This window comes from Ranitomeya variabilis, chromosome 3 (genome assembly GCF_051348905.1).
Source record: "Ranitomeya variabilis isolate aRanVar5 chromosome 3, aRanVar5.hap1, whole genome shotgun sequence".
Classification (NCBI taxonomy): Eukaryota; Metazoa; Chordata; class Amphibia; order Anura; family Dendrobatidae; genus Ranitomeya; species Ranitomeya variabilis.
The window spans coordinates 432,501,827-432,528,230 of record NC_135234.1 but is presented as its reverse complement, the minus strand read 5'-3'; the positions used below and the strand labels follow the sequence as shown (position 1 = coordinate 432,528,230).

Genomic DNA, 26,404 nt, shown 5'->3' with positions numbered 1-26,404 from the left:
CAAACCGGATGGAATAGCATGCTGCTGCAAGATGCTGTGGTAGCCATGCTGGTTCAGTATGCCTTCAATTTTGAATAAATCCCCAACAGTGTCACCAGCAAAGCTCCCCCACACCATCACACCTCCTCCTCCATACTTCACGGTGGGAACCAGGCATGTAGAGTCCATCCGTTCACCGTTTCTGCGTCGCACAAAAGACAAGGTGGTTGGAATCAAAGATCTCATATTTGGACTCGTCAGACCAAAGCACAGATTTCCACTGGTCTAATGTCCATTGCTTGTGTTCTTTAGCCCAAACAAGTCTCTTCTGCTTGTTGCCTGACCTTAGCAGTGGTTTCCTAGCAGCTATTTTACCATGAAGGCCTGCTGCACAAAGTCTCCTCTTAACAGTTGTTGTAGAGATGTGTTTGCTGCTATAACTCTGTGGCATTGACCTGGTCTCTAATCTGAGCTGCTGTTAACCTGCGATTTCTGAGGCTGGTGACTTGGATAAACTTATCCTCAGAAGCAGAGGTGACTCTTGGTCTTCCTTTCCAGGGGCGGTCCTCATGTGAGCCAGTTTCTTTGTAGCGCTTGATGGTTTTTGCAACTGCACTTGGGGACACTTTCAAAGTTTTCCCAATTTTTTGGACTGACTGACCTTCATTTCTTAAAGTAATGATGGCCACTCGTTTTTCTTTACTTAGAATTTGTATTATGGCAAGAAAAAAGCAGCTAACAGTTTATTCAGTAGGACTATCAGCTGTGTATCCAACTGACTTCTGCTCAACACAACTGATGGTCCCAACCCCATATATAAGGTAAGAAATCCCACTTATTAAACCTGACAGGGCACACCTGTGAAGTGAAAACCATTTCCTGTGACTACCTCTTGAAGCTCATCAAGAGAATGCCAAGAGTGTGCAAAGCAGTCAAAGCAAAAAGTGGCTACTTTGAAGAACCTAGAATATAAGACATTTTCAGTTGTTTCACACTTTTTTTGTTAAGTACATCATTCCACATGTGTTAATTCATTAGTTTTGATGCCTTCAGTGTGAATTTACAATTTTCATTGTCCTGAAAATACGAAAAAAAAAAATCTTTAAATGAGAAGGTGTGTCCAAACTTTTGGTCTGTACTGTATACAATTAGATATGCAAATACAGGTGATATAACTTCCTACCTCTGATAGCTGTATCATCTGCTGCAATAGACTAATGGTATTCACTCCCTCTGCTTGCTGTCTCCTGTCTGTCATCTGCAACTCTAGTATCTAGCAACATATTTTAATGTGCCTGCATAATGACTGGTATAATTCATTTGTTGCACTGTATGTTTTACTTGCTGTTTGATGTATATCCACGACTGGTCACTCTAGATACAATCTTTGTGAAGGTGTCATAGCATATAGATGTTGCCAGCCACAATGTGTTTGATCATTTAATCACCCCCTGGTGTGCTGGCCCCAGCTACCAAATCATCCTCACCCTGGTCCCACAATCCATCTCTTCTGACCCCACAGTCTGGACTATAAATGTAGAACCATCCTTAAGGGGGTACGCAAGTGGGGGGCACGCAAGCGTCACAGAAGCAAAGCGTCACGGAAGATAAGCGTCGTGATACCGCAGTTATTTCATGGCAGTTAGTCAGGGCAGGAGTCAGGTAAACCACACTCTGTTCTCCCTTCTATCCAAGTGCTTTATTCCTATCCTCCTATGCTCCATTACAATCCACTTTCACAGCCCAATCCCCCCTCCACCACGACTCATACACATCAGCCCCTCACTCCTTCACTCTCCCATGTACAGCTCCCATGCACTTCTCACCTTTATGAAAAACCTCAGCCCATCTTGCACAAACACGCTGCACAAAAAAACTTCAAACGCTTCAAAAAAACTATTTGCTTTTTATCTTGTTACTCCTACTGATTTCAGGGGACATATCCCCAAACCCCGGTCCCCCATCCCCCAACCTCAACCGCTACGCTACCTCATATCAAAACCATACTAACCTTATTAATATTACTTGCACTCCCTCATCTCTCCCTTTCAATTGTGCCCTTTGGAATCCACGGTCTGTTTGTAACAAGCTTCCTTTCCTGCACAACTACTTAGTGAACAACTCTCTCAATCTGTTGGCCCTCACTGAAACCTGGATCCAGGACTCTGACACTGTCTCCCCTGCTGCCATTTCCCATGGTGGCTTACAATTCTCCCATTCCCCAAGACCCACTAACAGACCTGGTGGTGGAGTCGGCATACTCTTGTCCCCCCAATGCACGTTCCAGGTTATACCCCCAGTTCCTTCACTTTCATTCCCTTCTTTTGAGGTCCATACCATCAGGCTCTTCCGTCCCCTCTCCCTCAGAGTAGCGGTCATATACCGGCCCCCAGGCTCACCCACCCACTTCCTGGACCACTTCTCAGCCTGGCTGCCGCACTTCATGTCCTCAGAACTACCAACCCTTATACTGGGAGACTTCAACATTCCCATCAACAGCCCCACTTCCACATCTGTATCCCAGCTTCTATCACTAACCACTTCTCTCGGCCTCTCACAGCTCTCAACCTCTGAAACACACAAAGACGGTAACACCCTGGACCTGGTCTTTGTCCGGCTCTGTTCAATCTCCCACCTAGATAACTCACCACTTCCCCTCTCTGACCACAACATTCTCTCCTTCACACTCACAATTCATCGCCCACCCCAGCACTCTCCTACCTACCACACACTCAGAAATCTACAAGCCATTAACCCTCATACACTTTCAGACTCCTTACATTCATCACTGTCCCCAATCTCCTCTTTTTCCTGTCCTGATCTGGCAGTACATCACTACAATGACACTCTTAGAAGCACCCTAGACCAAGTAGCTCCCCTCACCATCAGAACCTCCAAACACAGAGTGAAACAGCCCTGGCTCACATCGCAAACCCGATTTCTCCAGCGATGCTAGGTGTGCTGAACGCTTATGGAGGAAAACTCGCACACCAGGAGACTTCATACACTTCAAATTTATGTTAAGGACCTATAACTCTGCCCTTCACCTTGCCAAACAGTCCTACTACACCACCCTGATCTCCTCACTATCCAACAACCCCAAGAAACTTTTTAACACCTTTCACTCCCTCCTCAGGCCAAAAGCACAAGACCCTATCACAGACATTTGTGCTGATGACCTGGCCTCCCACTTTATAGAGAAAATAGACAATATCCGTCAGGAAATCCGCTCCCAGACACCAAGTGCAATGACTCCCATCCCTCCCTGCATCTCCCATGGCTCACTCTCCACATTCGATCCCATCACAGAAGAAGAAGTCTCCAAGCTCCTCTCCTCTTCTCGTCCGACTACATGCACCACCGACCCCATTCCCTCACACCTCCTCCAGTGTCTCTCTCCAGTCGTCACAACTCACCTAACTACAATTTTTAATCTCTCCCTTACCTCTGGCATTTTTCCCTCCTCCTTCAAACACTATCATTACTCCATTACTAAAAAAAAACACCCTTGACCCATCACGCACAAATAACTACAGACCAGTCTCCAATCTCCCCTTCATCTCAAAACTCCTGGAGCGCCTAGTCTACTCCCGCCTTACCCGTTACCTCTCCACCCATTCCCTTCTAGACCCTTCACAGTCTGGTTTCCGCGCCCTACATTCGACAGAAACTGCACTCATCAAGGTGACCAATGACCTTCTGACAGCAAAATGTAACGGTGACCACACTCTGCTCATTCTCCTCGATCTTTCTGCAGCTTTCGACACTGTTGACCACCCTCTCCTACTCTCTAGGCTCCAGTCACTAGGCATTAAGGACACTGCTCTCTCCTGGTACTCCTCCTATCTTTCTGAACGCTCCTTCAGTGTTCTGTTCTCTGGCTCCACTTCATCTCCTCTTCCTCTCACTGTCGGGGTACCCCAGGGCTCAGTCCTTGGCCCCCTTCTCTTCTCCCTCTACACGGCCCCAATTGCACAGACCATCAGCAGATTTGGTTTTCAGTACCATCTTTATGCTGATGACACACAACTATACACGTCATCCCCTGACCTTACCCCCGCTGTACTACAGAACGCCACTGACTGTCTGTCTGCAGTCTCCAACATCATGTCCGCTCTCTATCTGAAACTCAACCTCTCCAAAACTGAACTTCTTCTGCTCCCGCCTTCTACTAACCTCCCTAAACCTGACATTTCCCTCTCCGTGGGTGGCACCATCATAACACCCCGGCAGCAGGCACGCTGTCTGGGTGTTATGTTTGACTCTGATCTCTCCTTCACCTCCCACATACAATCTCTTGCCCGCTCGTGCCGCTTACACATAAAGAACATCTCTAGAATCCGCCCTTTTCTCATCATGGAGACAACAAAAACTCTCACTGTCGCCCTAATCCACTCCCGTCTGGACTACTGTAACGCTCTATTAATTGGCCTCCCCCTCACTCGACTTTCCCCTCTCCAGTCTATCCTTAATGCAGCAGCCAGGGTCGTCCATCTGGCTAATCGTTACTCGGAGGTGTCCGCTCTTCGCCAGTCGTTACACTGGTTGCCCATTCATTACAGGATACAATTCAAAGTACTTGTTCTCACCCACAAAGCTCTCCATAGTGCGGCACCCCCTTACATCTCCCTCATTTCTGTCTATCGGCCTAACCGACCTCTGCGCTCTGCAAATGACTTTCGACTAACCTCTGAACTAATCCGTACCTCCCACTCCCGACTCCAAGACTTCTCCCGTGCTGCGCCAATCCTCTGGAATGCTCTACCCCAAGACATTAGGACCATCCACAACTTGCATAGTTTTAGGCGCTCGCTCAAAACACATTTGTTCAGAGCGGCCTATCACGTTCCCTAATCAAACTCATTTTATGTTTTTGTGCGTGTGTAACCCATTCACTACTTCCATCTACCCCCACCCCCGGAAGATGGCTGGACCATCACTGTAAATACACCATTGTAAATACACACCTGTGCTTTGTATCTCCCCACCTCATTGTAGAATGTAAGCTCTCACGAGCAGGGTCGTCTTATTTTGTCTTATTTTTGCTTTATTACTGTATTGTTAACATTGTTACCTATGACTGTTGTGTTTGAAACTGTTAAACTGTAAAGCGCTGCGGAATATGTTGGCGCTATATAAATAAAGATTATTATTATTATTATTATTATTATAACTTATGTACTAAGCAGATAAATCATGTCAATTACCGGTTTGATGTTCCACCATGTGTGCTGGACAGCATGGGGGATGGGCTTATTCCGGTTCCTTCCAGCACATTACTTGACAGCTCCCCCCACCTTTAAAAGCGAACAGCAAGCATGACAAATAAACAGCACATGGCAGCCCAAGCATTTATTCCCATGGTTGGTCACACCCCCCTCTGCTGGGTGTTTGAAGCCAAAACTCCCTAAACTTATCAAGGCTCCTAACTTCTCAATGGAAGGGTATAGTGCGACTGTTCTGGCACCATCGATTCCGGCTGGGCCCCAGTTATGCTTCCCTACTTGGCTTCTACTAGCCATTCTTCTGCTTACCTCTCCGCCCTGGGGTGCTAGAAACCATGGAAAGCGTACAGCCCATTCCAGAGATCTTGAAAATGTAACCCCTGTGTAGCTAGAACGTAAGATAACTCCATATTGTTGCATAAATCTCATGAAATTCCACTCTGAGTGGACAAAGTTCCACAGCGTGGGCTCCGCAGGACCTCATCTTGAAGTAGCTTGGATACTAGGTAAACCACCTGGTGTAGCTGGACTACCTGCTGAGCCAGGTGTCCTGCTAGAGCTGCACATGCTGAAGGAGGAATGTAAGCTGCAATTAAATCCCCTCATTCTTCCCATGTGTCCTGACAAGCAACAACTATATCTAGACCAGGGATCCTCAAGTCTATGGTTAGGAAGCCTCATGTGGCTCAAGGGACAGATGTGTTCTCGCAGCTGTCTGCCATCTTGGTGCATTAGCACAAGGTCTAGTAAACCGCCATGAAGAGCAGTTCTACAGATGGTGACTTCTGTGAATAACCCAACATTGAATGCGTATATACTAGCCTTGGAGACAGAAATTGATTAAGTGCTAAGCTGGACACAGGATTATATTGCCAGATAGAGGGGGCACATCAAACCGGATGTGAGTGTGGTGAGAAAGATTTATGCAAAAATACCAAATGAGGGCAAGGTGGAAAACCCTAGATACAAGTATACCGCCTCGGTGCGATTTCTGTGGAGAAGCTTTGGTTGTCATTATACTGATAATGGGGGCTCTGGGTGTCACTAGTGTGGGAAAGGCAGGAGCTGGATGACACTATTCGGGGGGCTCTGGATGTGGCTTGCAACCCTCTGTCAGAGCTGAGTTTAGCTCTCAAGGTAAGAGGTTGTGGATCATTGATCAAGACACTAATATTTTTCAATGAAAGGGTATCTGTCAGCAGGTTTTGCTACCACATGTGAGAGTACCATGATGCAGGTACAGAGACCCTGAATCCAACAATCACTTAGGTCACTGGGTGCAGCAGTTCTGACATCATGAGAGCTCTTAGGCTGCTTTCACACATGAGTTTTTTGCCGTCAGTCACAATCCGGTAAATTTTGAAAAAAAAAAAAAAACAGATCAGGCAAAGGTTGCTGCTGGAACCGTTTTTTCCTCAAACTTGTATTAGAGATGGATTGCGACAGATGGCCTCACATTTCATCCGTTTTTCACCTGATCCGTCGAAAATAGTTTTTCCGGCGGCCGGAGAAAACGGACATAGTAACTTTGTGTCCGCCAAAAAAATGGACAGCAACAAATCAGTCGCCGTCCGTCATTTGCTAGAATGGAACAATATGGCGCCGGTTCCGTCAAATGACGGAATCCGGCAACGGATTCCTATTTTTTTTTTTTTATTTTTTTTTTTTTTAAACTGAGCATGCTTTGATTTTTTTAGGATCCAATTCGCTGGATCAGCTAGTCGGATCCGTCCATTGCGACTGATGGCAAAGAACTGATGTGTGAAAGCAGCCTTAAGGTACCTTCACACGAAACGACGCTGCAGCGATAGCGACAACGAAGCCGATCGCTGCAGCGTCGCTGTTTGATCGCTGGAGAGCTGTCACACAGACAGCTCTCCAGCGACCAACGATGCCGAGGTCCCCGGGTAACCAGGGTAAACATCGGGTTGCTAAGCGCAGGGCCACGCTTAGTAACCCGATGTTTACCCTGGTTACCAGCGTAAAATGTAAAAAAAACAAACAGTACATACTTACATTCACGTCCCCCGGCGTCTGCTTCCTGCACTGACTGACTGACTGCCGGCAGTAGCAGGGCACAGCGGTGACGTCACCGCTGTGCTGTGCTTTCACTTTCACTTTGCGGCGCTCAGTCAGTGTGGGAAGCAGACGGCGGGGGATGCGAATGTAAGTATGTACTGTTTGTTTTTTTTACATTTTACACTGGTAACCAGGGTAAACATCGGGTTACTAAGCGCGGCCTTGCGCTTAGTAACCCGATGTTTACCCTGGTTACCAGTGTAAAATATCGCTGGTATCGTTGCTTTTGCTGTCAAACGATACACGGCGACCGGACGACCAAATAAAGTTCTGAACTTTATTCAGCGACCAGCGACATCACAGCAGGATCCTGATCGCTGCTGCGTGTCAAACTAAACGATATCGCTAGCCAGGACGCTGCAACGTCACGGATCGCTAGCGATATCGTTACAAAGTCGTTTCGTGTGAAGGTACCTTTAGATTTAGAAAGCTAACCCCACCCACAACAAGCTCTGTATATACAATGTCCATGGGAAGTGAGGTGATCACAGGAGGGGGTGTTGCCTGACTAGTGAAGTCCAGCAATGTTAATCTCTTGGTGATTAATCCTTCACAGTTCTAACCAGCTTGCACTTTGACTAGTGACATCCCTGAATTCTTTGTTTCAGCCTCCATATCCTACTTTCTTCAGATTACATGGCAAATACCTCCTGATGGATTACCATTAAATAAATGCGGTTTTGTGCGAGTTAGCAAATTAATGTAATATTTATTCGTTGGACTAACCCCTTCACATTTCTAACAGAAAAAAAAATGAACTTATACAACCCTACTTAATACTTTTAAATTTATAGGTGGTAACTTCGGTTTACCCCATAGATGCAACCTATAAATATGGACCATATCTATAATAGGTCATCTGTGGAGTACAAGACCACAGTCCTTTTGATAAACAGATGAAGTCAGACCACACGTTTCAATGGAAGAAAAATATTGGCCACTTGCGGTTCTGTGGTGCAGCCAGTTTCAATATATCTACTTTATTACAGATAACTGAAAAAAGGTTGGCGGTATTTTATAACATCCAATTTTTCTATTTCAGGAAAAGACATCTATGTGACAGCTACAAGTAAATATTAGGAAGCGTTAATGTCTCGCTATAAATCCACCGTAATACCAAGTTCTTGGCTCTTGTTTACTAAACTACATGATAAATAAAAGTACAGAACAGCTCTAAATATATCAGGACACAGAGCAGATTTTAAGCTGAAAAACACACTTCGGAGAATTTCAAAGTCATAGTCATCCTCATACACATTCCCTTAATATAAATTCCCATTTTCATACGCCTGTGTGAGAAAACAAATGTCATGTCAAATAGAACTAGGCTTAGTTTACAGTATTGGCTGGGAGAAAGAAAATCATGCCAGAATACACAAAGAGGAGTCTCATATACTCTACATAAGCAAGAATTAAAAAAGTGAACGTAAAAAGCTCAATTAACAAGCATTTGTCAGAAGTAACACATCTGCCAGGCACAGTCGGCTTATCATTATTGGCACCCATGAAATTTAAAGAACATAATGTGGCATTTTTCCTGAAAAAAAGGAATCAAGTGAAACAGTATTTTTGTATAGAGCACTCAAGTTAAATTCAAAAGAGCAAATGATAAACAATTTAAAACAAAAACCAATGGGAGGGAAAAATAGAAAACCTAAAGCTTGCGGTGACTGGTATTGGCACCCTTTACATTAAATTAGTATGGAAACACATTTTGACTCCCTGTGGTAAAATCACAAATGAGAATCAACTGTGAAATTAATTCTTAATATTCACGGCACTCTGAAAAATAGGGAGTGTGGTGCCCAAGTAGGGTATTCAGCCCGTAGCCAATAAAGTTGGCACTCACGAGAGAATAAAGTATAAAAAACAAGGTTCCATATACTGTGCATGATAAGTCGTTAAACGTTTTCGGTGTAGTTGTCCTGTCCTCTAGTGGTACTGAAACAAGGACTGAGGCTGCCTGGATGCCATGTGCGAGGAGAGAGGGGGAACCTGTTGACAACTGGCGCTTAAGGAATCGGCGCCATCGGATTAATAGAATTTCCACTCATTTTGTCTGTGTACACTAGTACATTGGATTTTCAAATTGTTCTTGTAACTTCCCTTACCAAAAGAAAAAAAGCTTTTGATATAGACTTTTGGAATTTAACATGCAAGCTCAATAAGAAAAATGTCTGAATTTTTGTTAATCCAGAGACGGATATTCTCAGTTACGTCTGCATGCTTCTTTTCCATTCTACTTTATCTTTCAATGTAAAACAAGACTTAAATAGGGAAAACATTTTTTTCGTCTATTTTAAATATTGTAAACATTTTTTACTCCCTTTTTATTCTAGCTACACTAGGGGGCCTAGAAAACCCATTGGGGCCAAATTATTAAGAAAGGCGTAGCATGCACCAGTCTTTACCCCTTAGTGACAGAGCCAATTTGGTACTTAATGACCGAGCCAATTTTTACAATTCTGACCACTGTCACTTTATGAGGTTATAACTCGAACGAATTAACGGATCCCGCTGATTCTGAGATTGTTTTTTCGTGACATATTGTACTTCATGTTATTGGTAACATTTCTTCGATATTACTTGCGATTATTTATGAAAAAAACGGAAATATGGCGAAAATTTTTACAATTTTTGCAATTTTCAAACTTTGTATTTTTATGCCCTTAAATCAGAGCGATATGTCACTAAAATAGTTAATAAAATTTCCCACATTTCTACTTTACATCAACACAATTTTAGAACCAAATTTTTTTTTGTTAGGGAGTTATAAGGGTTAACAGTTGACCAGCAATTTCTCATTTTTACAACACCTTTTTTTTTTTTTAGGGACCACATCACATATGAAGTCATTTGAGGGGTCTATATGATAGAAAATAACCAAGTGTGACACCATTCTAAAAACTGCACCCCTCAAGATGCTCAAAACCACATTCAAGAAGTTTATTAACCCTTGACGTGCTTCACAGGAACTGAAACAATGTGGAAGGAAAAAATGAACAATTAACTTTTTTTTGCAAACATTTTACTTCAGAACCATTTTTTTTTGTTTTCACAAGTGTAAAAACAGAAATTTAACCATAAATTTTGTTGTGCAATTTCTCCTGAATATGCCGATACACCATATGTGGGGGTAAACCACTGTTTGGGCGCACCGCAGAGCTTGTAAGAGAAGGAGTGCCGTTTGACTTTTTCAATGCAGAATTGGCTGGAATTGAGATCGGATGCCATGTCACGTTTAGAGAGCCGCTGATGTGCCTAAACAGTGGGAACCCCTCACAAGTGACACCATTTTGGAAACTAAACCCCTTAAGGAACTTAACTAGATGGTGAGCACTTTAAACCCCCAAGTGCTTCACAGAAATTTATAAAGTAGAGCCTTGAAAATAAAAAATCCTTTTTTTTTTCCTCAAATGATTCTTTAGCCTGCAATTTTTTATTTTCTCAAGGGTAACAGGAGACATTGGACTACAAAATCTGTTGACCAGTTTGTCCTGAGTACGCTGATACCCCATATGTGGGGGGGCACTGTTTGGGCACCCATCGGGGCTCGGAAGGGAAGGAGTGCCGCTTGGAATGCAGACTTTGATGGGATGGTCTGCGGGCGTCATGTTGCATTTGCAGAGCTCCTGATGTACCTAAACAGTAGAAACCCCCCACAAGTGACCCCATTTTGGAAACTAGACCCCCAAAGAGCTTATCTAGATGTGTGGTGAGCACTATGAACCCCCAACTGCTTCACAGAAGTTTATAATATTATTTATCCGGAGAACAACGAGTAAATACCAAAAACAAATAATTTAAATATGACAATTGCTTTTATTATTACCAACATAAATTAATTTATATACAAATTAGATACATAGGTCATGATAAAACATGTGAATCACACCAAAGTGTTTAGATATGACACAGGATGGGGCATATCAGACTATAATCATAAATGAATAATGGGGGATCATTAGATGCTTTTCAATAAATATCAACAAATTCACTGGGGACAGTGCATCACAAATTGTGATTGCACTTCCTCCTGCTCATACCAGTGTACTCACACCATGTGCTAGAGACAAAAGATAGATGGTTCAGTTAGTCACCTACTGCCAGTGCAGCTTATCCTATGCACACACATGCTGCGATTAACTAATCCCTCATTAGTAAAAGACAATAGTAGCTGTATTTACCCATAATGAGGTCCGATATCCAGCTCCAACCTGTGTCAGGAACCCCAACGCGCGTTTCGCGTATAAAGTATGTCGCTTCCTCAGGGGGCGTGGCTTAAGTGATGGTAAGGTCCGATATAAATAGTACGCCGTTCCGGTCACAAGGCCGTACGGCCACCTATCCATATTCGCGGACAATGCGCACGCGCACGGCGTCTCGTTGCCATATCAACTAAGGTCCTGAACAGACGTCTCCCTATGATCACGTGGGCGGGCCGGCGCCAGGCCTCGCACCTCGCTCACACAGGATGGGCAGTCGGACAAGGGCCAGATGAATGGTATGCTGAGACACGGTGCGTGTTAATGTAAACAAATGCCGCATCAAGGTGTTAAATTGTTCGTGCTAAACAGTGCTAAAAAGTGCTCAGTGCATATTAATCATGAATGACAGGTATAGATCACCATAATCAATGATCTGCCATTCTTATTCATCTATACCTGTGCTAAAAGTGCTCTGTGCATATAAATTTACATATAAAGGGCATAAGCAGCCCATTTTTCCCCTTTCTTTTTTTCTCATTAAAGTGTTAACCGAGTGCATATAAGGGACATGAACATTTTACAATAAAGTGTTATAAAGTGCATACAGTTAAAATATAAAACGACCATAAGTATCACATCTTACAGATTTTACACTCCACAATTGCTATATATAAATTACAATAACTGTAATAAATGAAACAAATAAGAAAAATAATAATAATGAAAATAAGACAAGGGGAGGGGAAAAAAAGGGGGAAGGGGAAAGAGAATTGCAGCAGTCCAAAGAATCCACATATATTGGACTCCAATCTTTTGTGTGTTATCTTCTGATCGATGGTAGTTATATATTTAATATTCATTTTATTTTTCTCTTTTGCTTCAGAACTCAGAACGTGACTTCAAATGCACCTCCGAAACCGCAGGCCACCACATCAACTGCTCATTCACTTCCCTTCACCATAACACGAACAAAGGTAAGTATACTATAATGGAACAACGCAATAAAATATGATTAAAATTTCATAATCAAAAACAAAACCACACTTAAAATCTGGAAGGTATATGACAGAGCTATGGAAAAGGGGATACCAAGGCCATGTATATCAAGCTAATTTGATTAATTTGCACTTCGGAGGAGGAATTTAAAGGAACGAAGAGAATCCCTGATTCTCATTTAGACCCATAGGGGTCATCGTTCCAAGGAGAGTTATCCATCGGCATTCCTTTTGTGCAAGAAGACGTTGGATATTACCTCCCCTTATCCCACATTGTACATGTTCAATGCCTTTCACCAAAAACGATTTCGGATTGCATTTGTGATATTGTTGGAAATGGCGTGGAATGGTTTTTAGTTGGGAGGGATCCTCTTCTGTTTCTGCTGCCATAATGTCACGAACATGTTCCCTTGTACGGGTTCCTAAGCGTCTAGAGGTTAAACCTATGTACACTTTGGGACAGCTGCATCTCGCATAATATATGACTTGTGTTGTATTGCACGTAATGTGCTGTTTTATTAAGAAATTCTTTTTTCCATCAGTAGATTGAAAATCTACTGCCCGACATATATTTTTGCAAGAGATGCAGCCTCCACATGGGAAACATCCTGAGGAGCAGCCACTAGAGCCAAAAACATTTCTGTTAATTGACGGCAAGTAATGGCTAGATACCAAAATATCTCTCAGATTTTTACTTCTCCTCGATGTCATCATAGGATGTTGAGGCAGGATTTTGGACAATGTGGGGTCAGTTTTTAGGACATCCCAATGTCTGCTGAGGCACTCTCTCATGGAGGTCCACTCCCCATTAAAAGTTGATATGAAACGGACATCTTCCTCTTTGTTGTCCTTATTCCTCTGTCTGGGGTACAGCAAAGCATCACGAGATTGAGATTTCGCTCGCAAATAGCCCTTTTTGATGCATCTATTGCTGTAACCCCGTTCCTTGAATCTCTCTCGGAGATCCAAGGCCTGATTTTCAAACTTGGATTCAGAGGAGCAGATCCGCCTCATCCTGAGGTGCTGCCCAACCGGGATGGCCCTAATAGTGCTATGGGGATGACTTGAGCATTTGTGAACAATATCACAAATGCAATCCGAAATCGTTTTTGGTGAAAGGCATTGAACATGTACAATGTGGGATAAGGGGAGGTAATATCCAACGTCTTCTTGCACAAAAGGAATGCCGATGGATAACTCTCCTTGGAACGATGACCCCTATGGGTCTAAATGAGAATCAGGGATTCTCTTCGTTCCTTTAAATTCCTCCTCCGAAGTGCAAATTAATCAAATTAGCTTGATATACATGGCCTTGGTATCCCCTTTTCCATAGCTCTGTCATATACCTTCCAGATTTTAAGTGTGGTTTTGTTTTTGATTATGAAATTTTAATCATATTTTATTGCGTTGTTCCATTATAGTATACTTACCTTTGTTCGTGTTATGGTGAAGGGAAGTGAATGAGCAGTTGATGTGGTGGCCTGCGGTTTCGGAGGTGCATTTGAAGTCACGTTCTGAGTTCTGAAGCAAAAGAGAAAAATAAAATGAATATTAAATATATAACTACCATCGATCAGAAGATAACACACAAAAGATTGGAGTCCAATATATGTGGATTCTTTGGACTGCTGCAATTCTCTTTCCCCTTCCCCCTTTTTTCCCCTCCCCTTGTCTTATTTTCATTATTATTATTTTTCTTATTTGTTTCATTTATTACAGTTATTGTAATTTATATATAGCAATTGTGGAGTGTAAAATCTGTAAGATGTGATACTTATGGTCGTTTTATATTTTAACTGTATGCACTTTATAACACTTTATTGTAAAATGTTCATGTCCCTTATATGCACTCGGTTAACACTTTAATGAGAAAAAAAGAAAGGGGAAAAATGGGCTGCTTATGCCCTTTATATGTAAATTTATATGCACAGAGCACTTTTAGCACAGGTATAGATGAATAAGAATGGCAGATCATTGATTATGGTGATCTATACCTGTCATTCATGATTAATATGCACTGAGCACTTTTTAGCACTGTTTAGCACGAACAATTTAACACCTTGATGCGGCATTTGTTTACATTAACACGCACCGTGTCTCAGCATACCATTCATCTGGCCCTTGTCCGACTGCCCATCCTGTGTGAGCGAGGTGCGAGGCCTGGCGCCGGCCCGCCCACGTGATCATAGGGGGACGTCTGTTCAGGACCTTAGTTGATATGGCAACGAGACGCCGTGCGCGTGCGCATTGTCCGCGAATATGGATAGGTGGCCGTACGGCCTTGTGACCGGAACGGCGTACTATTTATATCGGACCTTACCATCACTTAAGCCACGCCCCCTGAGGAAGCGACATACTTTATACGCGAAACGCGCGTTGGGGTTCCTGACACAGGTTGGAGCTGGATATCGGACCTCATTATGGGTAAATACAGCTACTATTGTCTTTTACTAATGAGGGATTAGTTAATCGCAGCATGTGTGTGCATAGGATAAGCTGCACTGGCAGTAGGTGACTAACTGAACCATCTATCTTTTGTCTCTAGCACATGGTGTGAGTACACTGGTATGAGCAGGAGGAAGTGCAATCACAATTTGTGATGCACTGTCCCCAGTGAATTTGTTGATATTTATTGAAAAGCATCTAATGATCCCCCATTATTCATTTATGATTATAGTCTGATATGCCCCATCCTGTGTCATATCTAAACACTTTGGTGTGATTCACATGTTTTATCATGACCTATGTATCTAATTTGTATATAAATTAATTTATGTTGGTAATAATAAAAGCAATTGTCATATTTAAATTATTTGTTTTTGGTATTTACTCGTTGTTCTCCGGATAAATAATATATCTATGAGTGATTATACCTACATAGGTCAAAAATAGTGTCTGGTGCCGTATAGAAACAGAAGTTTATAATGTAGAGCCATGAAAATAAAAAAAAATCATTTTTTCCACAAAAATGATCTTTTCACCCCCAAATGTTTACTTTCACAAGGGTAAAAGGAGAAATTGGACCCCAAAATGTATTGTGCAATTTATGCGGAGTTGGCTGATACCCCACATGTGGAGGTAAACCACTGTTTGGGCGCATGGCAGAGCTCGAAAGGGAAGGAGCGCAGTTTTGGAATGCAGACTTTGATAGAATGGTCTGCGGGCGTTATGTTGTGTTAGCAGAGCCCCTGATGTACCTAAACAGAAGAAATCCCCCACAAGTGACCCCATTTTGGAAACTAGACCCCCCAAGGAACTTATCTAGATGTGTGGTGAGAACTTTGAATGCCCAAGTGCTTCACAGAAGTTTATAATGCAGAGTCGTGAAAATAATTTTTTTTTTTTTTTTTTCCACAAAAAAGATTTTTAGCCCCCAAGTTTTTATTTTCACAAGGGTAACAGGAGAAATTGGACCCCAAAAGTTGTTGTCCAATTTATCCCGAATACGCTGATGCCCCATGTGTGGGGGTAAACCACTGTTTGGGCGCACGGCAGAGCTCAGAAGGGAGGGAGCACCATTTGACTTTTTGAGCGCAAAATTGGCTGTGGCGTTTAGAGACCCCCTGATGTACCTAAACAGTGGAAACCCCCAATTCTAACTCCAACCCTAACCCCAACACACCCCTAACCCTAATCCCAACCCGATCCATAATCCTAATCGCAACCCTAGCGATAATCACAACCCTAACCCCAAAACAGCCCTAATCCCAACCCTAACCATAACCCTAATCAAAACCCTAAATCCAACACACCCCTAATCCTAATCTCAACCCTAACCTCAAACCTAACCCTAATCCCAATACACCCCTAATCCCAACCCTAACCTTAACCCTAATCCCAAAAGCAACCCTAATGCCAACCCTAATCCAAACCCTAACCCTAATCCCAACTCTAACCCTAACTTTAGCCCCAAGCCTAACCCTAATTGTAACTTTAGCCCCAACCCTAACCCTAGCCCTAAATTCAGCCCCAACCCTAACCCTAGCCCTAACTTTAGCCCCAACCCTAACCCTAAGGCTACTTTCACACTTGCATCGTGTGGCATCCGTCGCAATCCGTTGTTTTGGACAAAAAATGGATCCTGCAAATGTGCCCACAGGATGCGTTTTTTGCCCATAGACTTGTATTGCCGACGGACTGCGACGGATGGCCACACGTCGCGTCCGTCGTGCACTGGATCCGTTGTGTTTTGGCAGACCGTCGTCACAAAAAAGTTCAATGTAACTTTTTTTGTACGTCGCGTCCGCCATTTCGGACCGCGCATGCGCGGCCGTAACTCCGCCCCTCCTCCCCAGGACATAGACTGGGCAGCGGATGCGTTGAAAAACTGCATCCGCTGCCCACGTTGTGCACAATTTTCACAACGTGCGTCGGTACGTCGGGCTAATACATTGCGACTGCCCCGTACCGACGCAAGTGTGAAAAAAGCCTAACCCTAGCCCTAACCCTAAATTTAGCCCCAACCCTAACCCTAAATTTAGCCCCAACCCTAACCCTAAATTTAGCCCCAACTCCTCTAGCTGCCGGCCGGCAGATCATGGCGGGAGCACTGCGCATGCGCCCGCCATTTTCTTACCGGATGAAGAAGCCGGCGAGCAGGAGGGGATGTAGGAGGACCCAGGGACACCGGTAAGTAAAACAGGGTCCCCGAATCCTCCTGTTTCTCTGTCCTCTGATGTGCGATCACATCAGAGGACAGAGAATGACACAGCTTTTTTTTTTTTGCGGTCGCCGGTAAACAGTTAATTACCGGCGATCGCAAAACAGGGGTCGGTAAAAACCGACCCCGGTCATGTTCTTTGGGGTCTTGGCTACCCTCGGCAGCCAAGACCCCAAAGATCTTCCGGGTGCCGGCCGCACTGTGCCCGCCATTTTTTGGCCGGAACAAGATGGCGGCGCCCATTGGGAGCCACGAGGAGCACCGGGGGAGACAGTTGAGTATCGGGGGGCGATCGGGGACCCCATTTCTCTGTCCTCTGATGTGCGATCACATCGGAGGACAGAGAAATTAAATGGGAAATCGCGTTTTTTGTTTTCTTTTTGCGACCGCCGGTAAACGGTTAATTACTGGCGATCGCAACCCGGGGGCCGGTAAAAAAAAACAAACAAAAAAAAACACGAATCATGTTCTCTGGGGTCTCAGCTACCCCCGGTAACCGAGACCCCAGAGAAAATCCGACTCAGGGGGGCGCTATTCACTTTTTCCACAGCGCTGTTAATTAACGGCGCTCTGGTTTAAGTACCCTTAACTGCAGCTGTTAAAAGGCATATCGGCAGTCGTTAAGGGGTTAAAGTGTTCGCTGGAGTACCATGCGCATAATTCATTACACGGTGCACGTCACTTAAAAGGAGTTGTCGTACAAACAATATACATTTTACTGGATCTTGGAATAAAAGTTCCACAATTGGATGTGTTTACATAAAATGCTCCTGTGCTGAGATAATCTTATAAATGTGCCCCTTCTGTGTACTGAGCGATGGCTGTGTCTGACCGTACAAATATGTACCATGCACAGATAGGATATCAATGCTGGGAATTTAAACTAAAAAGACAACTCACTAGAATGAGAACGAGTTCTAGTGAAGATAATCATAGGAATAATTAGACGATGGATAGGGAGTGTGTACAGAGGTATTGTAAAAAAGAGGCGAAAGAAGAGCGAAAGCAGAGAATACCAGATGTCTTATTTCCACGTTTGATAATCAACCTGGATTGATTTAAAAAAAAAAAAAAAAGAAAAACACAATCCGGAAACAATGGCAATTATTACATCATGATGCCAGATATGGTAAGCCAATTCATCTACATGCTTTTACCTTCACTATTTTTATTCCCTTTCCCTGGTGAATTACCATGGCCAATGTTGTGCCAACGATTCTGTGTGTATTTTTGCTGATTAGAGTGGAACGCTTCTCTTACAATGCTACCATTCTTACAACCATAAGCATTAGCACTTTACGCAACACTACCACTATCTAGTTGCTTTGTACATCCGGTTGGCACTATAGGCTTACTTGTACATTTAGAGTAAAGGTACCATCACACTCAGCGACGCTGCGGTGATATAGACAACGAGCCGACCTTAACTAGATCGCTGGAGCGTCGCTGTTTAGGTCGCTATAGAGACGTCAAACACAGCAACTCCAGAACGACGCAGGAGCGATCCAGTGACGTAACGGCGACTCACTTCTCGTTCTCGCTGGTTGTTAGCTCCATGTCAAACAGCCGGAGTGTACCGACTGGCTAGAAGGAGACGCTGCGACGCCCCTTATGCTCGTTGCTGGCGTCGTTGCTTTTGATGTCAAACATGACGATACACGCCGACCTGGCGACGAAATAAAGTTCTGAACTTCTAGCTCCGACCAGCGATGGCACAGCGGGATCCAGATCGCTGCTGCGTGTCAAACACAACGAGATCGCTATCCAGGACGCTGCAACGTCACGGATTGTTGTCGTTCTCTTTGCAAAGTTGCTGAGTGTGACGGTACCTTTAGCTCACACAGGGTGTTTTTGCTGCTTTTTTTGCTAATTTTCAGCTGCTTTTTACAACACCAGCAAAGCCTATGAGATTTCAGAAATATTATGCACACACATTGGTTTTTTGCTTGATCAGTATTTTGTACTTTGCTGTGTTTTTTGGACATAGAGCATGTTACTTCTTTCAGCGTTTTTGCTGCGTTTTTTCACCCATTGACTTGAATGGATGTTGAAAAAAACGCAGCAAAAAGCAGGTATTATTTGCTGCTGAAAATCCAAGGATATTAGCATGAACAAAAAAAAAAAAAAACAACTGCACACTACATACTGAGGGATGGCGCTATACATAGGCGAGTACTATACACTAAGGCACTGTGCTATACATAAGTGAGTACACTTTATACTAAGGGATGGTGTTAGACAAATCGATAACATCTTTCTTCACCTCCCCCTGTTCCTAAATCCATTATAAATCCCCCTCCCTCCCATCCCAATCCCCCACATCCCATTATTGCCCTCTCCCCCACCCCCAAGATTGCCCTCATCACCATTATTGCTTTCTTCCCATCACCCCATTATTGCCCATTCCACCACCTCCATCATTGCCTCCTCCCCACCACCCCATCACTGTCCTTTCCACTGCCACCATCATTGCATTCTCCCCATCATTACCCATTCCACCCCCTCCATCATTTCCTCCTCCCCACCACTGTCCTTTCCACTGCTATCATCAATGTCTTCTCCCCACCACCCCATCATTACCCATTCCACGACCTCCATTTCCTCCTCCCCACCACCCCCATCATTACCCATTTTACCATCTCCATCACTGCCTCCTCCCCACCACCCCATCAGTCCTTTCCATTGCCATCATTGTCTTCTTCCCCATCATTACCCATTCCACGACCTCCATCATTTCCTCCTCCCCACCATCCCCATCATTGCGCTTTCCACCACCACCATCATTGTCTTTTCCCCCACCACCACCATCATTGCCCATTACACCGCCTCCATCATTTCCTCCTCCCCACCACCCCAATCATTGCTTTCTCCCCCACCACGCCCATCATTGCCCTCTCCGTCAACCCAATCCATGGAGGACCCTAAGACCGAATGCCCTATTACTTCCTATGAGGGGGCAGGTTGATGCTAGTGTGAAGGCACATAGTGGGGCAATGGGGGTGGGGAATTGTAAATGGGAGAACAGTATAGTGAGGGGCAGTGGGGTGGTGGTACTTTATGCAGAAAAACAGAGTGTGGAGTTAATTTTTAGAGGACCAGCGTGCAGGGGGTATTTTGAGAAGGGGCATTTTTTTGTAGTAAGAACAGTGAGGGGCAATTATTCAGGGGCAAAGCATGGGGGACATTTTTATTCATGGACCAGTATAAGTATACTTAAATTTTTTAGGGCCACAGTGTTGGGAAGTGCTGCAGAAGACCAGAGAAGAGGGAAGTCTACAGAGATGAGCTGTAGGCATGGAAACGCATCATGGCCTCTGTACTACAAGGAGACGAAAGAAGGGATGAACTTCAAATCAGAGAAGCCATCACCTATAAAGTATCTCAATGTAAATGTTTATTTGTAATACTTTGCACGTATCAGTGCTGTGATTACTGTATGTTCCACAGTCTAATGATGGTAGGCAACAACAACTCCCAGTATCTCATTACCATGGTTAAGGATATACTGTGAGGTGCAGGCTGTATTGTATGTAAGGGCTGACCTTAAAAATTCATTGCTGTACTACAATTCATGTATGCGATGCATTAATGTACTGACAATGGTTCTGAGCTTGTTCAAATGTAGCATTCCATAACTTGATTCATGGCCATATTAAAACTTAAAAATCCTCAAAACTCAGAGTTTGATATTCTGAGGAGGATTTGGAGAGTTTCTGCACCAAAAACTCAGTGTAAGTTACCAGGTGCTCCCACTTTTTTTTTTTCTTCTTGGGAGCAAAAAAAAAAAAAAACCTCTCCAAATACTCCTTAAATATTCAAAACTTGGTTGTGGTGATGTATTAATGCAAGCATCCTTTTTTTTTTCTTCTTCTGGTGGCCTTTGGGATTGGTTCTGCATAGCAATGTGGCCCTTGGACCAAGTAAATGTTGGACACCCCTGAAGCAGAGGGTAAATCACTTGATGTGCACTTTAAACAAACAGGAAGACATAATACACAGGTAAATGGAGAGGCCCCAAAATATTGCAGAATGTGTAGACAGTTTAATATCCCTAACAAAGATAGATTAGAAACACTGCTTCACAATCATTTAATGTTTCTATTTCCGGGTTTGGGACTGGTTCCTTTTTAAGTTTAAAGCTCCCTCTTGGGACTCTTGGTACAATAAATAATAACTGAATAGTTACAATGGTGGCTGCCCAATTATACGAACTTTACCATCCCTGCAGCACTTTTGCTTGGACTCAGTAGCCTGGACACTAGATTAACTTCAGTTTGGTGTTACATGCTATTCTTTATGGCTTGTGAAGACATATATACAAAGTTGTAATATTTCACTAATATAAATGTGCATTTAAGACAAGTGTGTCCTGGTTTACATATGAATTAGTACACTTGAGGGCCACTATTAGTCACCTATGGGCACTGAACGGTCAGGTAGCAGGAGAGCCCACTGCCAATCAACTTATATGGTGCAGTCAGTACTGCACGGTCGGCATGGCTTGTCCATAAATATATCACAGCGGGGGCAATAACCACAATATTTGCTGCATGATGGCTGAATGCTGCACAATACATTTCCAGTGATGTAGTCTACACAAGGCGATGGATTATTAGCAGTCAGCAATATTGATGAAGGCCAGAAATGTAACATAATGCTTCAGCAGATCAGAATAACATAGCTCTTAGGAAAATAAAAATTGAAGCCTCATCAATGAATTTACACACAGTCATACATAGATGTAGCAGAACTAACTCACTGTATGGTAGCATGGGATCTGTAAATACATCAGTGATAATTCAGACCGGGTTTACAGAAACACTTGGGTTTCCATAGTAACAATACAATACTTACATATCAGCCAAAATGACAGTGTCGGCTGGAGATGAATAACTGTAGAAGAAACCTTTTATGTGGACGTCAACATGTTCACGCATAAAAATACTTGAGTATATAGTGCCTGCACACGCCACATCCCACCACACGACTACAGCATAGTGTCTGCACACGCCACGTCCCACCACACGACTACAGCATACAGTGCCTGCACACGCCACATCCCACCACACGACTACAGCATAGTGTCTGCACACGCCACGTCCCACCACACGACTACAGCATACAGTGCCTGCACACGCCACGTCCCACCACACGACTACAGCATACAGTGTCTGCACACTCCACGTCCCACCACACGACTACAGCATACAGTGCCTGCACACACCACGTCCCACCACACGACTACAGCACAGTGTCTGCACACGCCACGTCCCACCACACGACTACAGCATACAGTGCCTGCACACGCCACATCCCACCACACGACTACAGCATAGTGTCTGCACACGCCACGTCCCACCACACGACTACAGCATACAGTGCCTGCACACGCCACGTCCCACCACACGACTACAGCATACAGTGTCTGCACACTCCACGTCCCACCACACGACTACAGCATACAGTGCCTGCACACGCCACGTCCCACCACACGACTACAGCATACAGTGCCTGCACACGCCACGTCCCACCACACGACTACAGCATAGTGTCTGCACACGCAACGTCCCACCACACGACTACAGCATAGTGTCTGCACACTCCACGTCCCACCACACGACTACAGCATACAGTGCCTGCACACGCCACATCCCACCACACGACTACAGCATAGTGTCTGCACACGCCACGTCCCACCACACGACTACAGCATACAGTGCCTGCACACGCCACGTCCCACCACACGACTACAGCATACAGTGTCTGCACACTCCACGTCCCACCACACGACTACAGCATACAGTGCCTGCACACGCCACGTCCCACCACACGACTACAGCATACAGTGCCTGCACACGCCACGTCCCACCACACGACTACAGCATAGTGTCTGCACACGCAACGTCCCACCACACGACTACAGCATAGTGTCTGCACACTCCACGTCCCACCACACGACTACAGCATACAGTGCCTGCACACGCCACGTCCCACCACACAACTACAGCATACAGTGCCTGCACACGCCACGTCTCATCACACGACTACAGCATACAGTGCCTGCACACGCCACATCCCACCACACGACTACAGCATAGTGTCTGCACACGCCACGTCCCACCACACAACTACAGCATACAGTGCCTGCACACGCCACGTCCCACCACACAACTACAGCATACAGTGCCTGCACACGCCACGTCTCATCACACGACTACAGCATACAGTGCCTGCACACGCCACGTCTCATCACACGACTACAGCATACAGTGCCTGCACACGCCACATCCCACCACACGACTACAGCATAGTGTCTGCACACGCCACGTCCCACCACACGACTACAGCATACAGTGTCTGCACACTCCACGTCCCACCACACGACTACAGCATACAGTGCCTGCACACGCCACGTCCCACCACACGACTACAGCATACAGTGCCTGCACACGCCACGTCCCACCACACGACTACAGCATAGTGTCTGCACACGCAACGTCCCACCACACGACTACAGCATAGTGTCTGCACACTCCATGTCCCACCACACGACTACAGCATACAGTGCCTGCACACGCCACGTCCCACCACACAACTACAGCATACAGCGCCTGCACACGCCACGTCTCATCACACGACTACAGCATACAGTGCCTGCACACGCCACGTCCCACCACACGACTACAGCATACAGTGTCTGCACACGCCATGTCCCACCACACGACTACAGCATACAGTGCCTGCACACTCCACATCCCACCATACGACTACAGCATACAGTGCCTGCACACGCCACATCCCACCACACGACTACAGCATAGTGTCTGCACACTCCACATCCCACCACACGACTACAGCATACAGTGCCTGCACACGCCACATCCCACCACACGACTACAGCATAGTGTCTGCACACTCCACATCCCACCATACGACTACAGCATACAGTGCCTGCGCACGCCATACCCCACCACACGACTACAGCATACAGTGCCTGCACACTCCACATCCCACCACACGACTACAGCATACAGTGCCTGCACACGCCACATCCCACCATACGACTACAGCATACAGTACCTGCACACGCCACATCCCACCACACGACTACAGCATACAGTACCTGCACACGCCACATCCCACCACACGACTACAGCATACAGTGCCTGCACACGCCACATCCCACCATACGACTACAGCATACAGTGCCTGCACACGCCATACCCCACCACACGACTACATACAGTGCCTGCACACTCCACATCCCACCATACGACTACAGCATACAGTGCCTGCACACGCCATACCCCACCATACGACTACAGCATACAGTGCCTGCACACGCCATACCCCACCACACGACTACAGCACACAGTGCCTGCACACTCCACATCCCACCATACGACTACAGCACACAGTGCCTGCACACGCCATACCCCACCACACGACTACAGCATACAGTGCCTGCACATTCCATATTACATTGTATAATGTGACCCCAGCGTACACTCTGCCTGAATACTCCATATACCACTGTGTGATGTCACCTCAGCATACAGTCAGCACACTCCATATTGCATTGTGTACTGTGACCCCCAGCGTATAGTCTGCACAGTCCATATTACAGCGTGTGGTGTGACCCATCGTACAGTGCCTGCACACTCCATATTGCACTGTATAGTGTGACCCCAGCATAGTCTGCCTGCACACTCCATATTGCACTGTGCGGTGTGACCCCAGCGTACAGTGTGCACTCTCCATATCCTGCAGTGTAGTGCCACTACAATATAATCAGTTTTGACACGCCATAGTGAAGCTATTTGTTACTATTACCAGCAGTTGCACACACATTTCATGGTGTAATGCCTACACACCAGCCAGGGGTTCTTCTAAGTAGCTGCCTAGCACTATGAAAATGGTTGAGGCCCACAAAGCAGGAGAAAGCTATACGAAAATAGAAAATCGATTTCAAGTTGCACTTTCCTCAGTTTGAAAATTAAGAAATGGCAGTTAACAGGAACAGTGGAGGTCAAGATAAGGTCTTGAAGACCAAGGAAAATTTCAGGAAGAGTTGATTGCTAGAGAGGCAAAATCAGAACCACTGCTTGACTGCAAAAGACCTTCAGACAGATTTAGCAGCCTCTGGAGTTGTGGTACATTGTTCTAGGTTTAACACTTGCACAAATATGACCTACATGGAAGAGTCATCATAAGAAAACCTCTCCTGAGTCCTCACCATAAAATGCAGCTTCAGAAGTATGCAAATGAATATGTAAACAAGCCTGATGCATTTCAGAAACAAGTCATTTGGACCGATGAGATTAAAATAAAACTCTTTGGCCACAATGATCAAAAGGTATGTGTGGAGAAAAAAAGGGTACACCATTGCAGGAAAAAAACACCGGATTACGTACCGGTAATGCTCTTTTATAGAGCCACGACAGCACCCACTTGAGAGAGGGGATCCGCCCCTTAGGAACAGGAAACCCTATGGAGAGAATAAAAGGGGCGGTCCCCCTCGCTCCCACAGTTGGGTTACAGAGATTGAGAGGAACCGCCCACCAGTATTAGTAGGCAATCCAATATCATCATTTATCTTTAGTTAACATAAGTATAGCTAACTACAAGAACCATTCACCCTTATCAGTGCATCTATGAAAGAATAATTATTAGGGCGGAAGTGAAGGGGTGCTATCGTGGCTCTATAAAAGAGCATTACCGGTACGTAATCCGGTGTTTTCTCTTCGCCACAACAGCACCCACTTGAGAGACTTACAGAGAAAGTCATTTGGGAGGGATCACCGTGTTAAGAACTGATCTACCGAAGGACAAGTCAGATGAGGAAGACAAGTCCAATCTATAGTGAGTATAGAAAGTAGTAGGAGAAGACCAGGTTGCGACCTTACATATCAGTTCTATTGGAACCTCCGCTCTTTCAGCCCAGGAAGAAGACATCGCCCGGGTAGAGTGCGCTTTTACAGTCTCAGGAGGATTCTCTCCTTTCGCTAGATAGGCCAAGCAAATCGCATCCCGAATCCACCGAGATAACGTATTCTTCGTTACATCAGAACCTTTGTTATGGCCCTGAAAGGAAATAAAAAGAGCCCTGCTCTTCCTCCAGAGACTAGTTCTATCTAGGTAAGCTATTACGGCCCTTTTAACATCCAAAGTATGGTATCTTTCCTCTTCCTGATTTGTGGGGTTACTAAAGAAGGAAGGAAGGAAGATTTCTTGGGATCTGTGGAATTTAGTCCCTAC

The 26,404-nt window shown here is 44.9% G+C and overlaps 1 protein-coding gene across 1 annotated transcript in view; it reads right to left on the bottom strand.

Annotated features, from left to right (window-relative positions):
- LOC143816258 (S-adenosyl-L-methionine-dependent tRNA 4-demethylwyosine synthase TYW1-like) overlaps positions 1–26,404 on the bottom strand; it is a 284,094-nt gene that overhangs the window by 179,025 nt on the left and 78,665 nt on the right. The window lies entirely within an intron of this gene.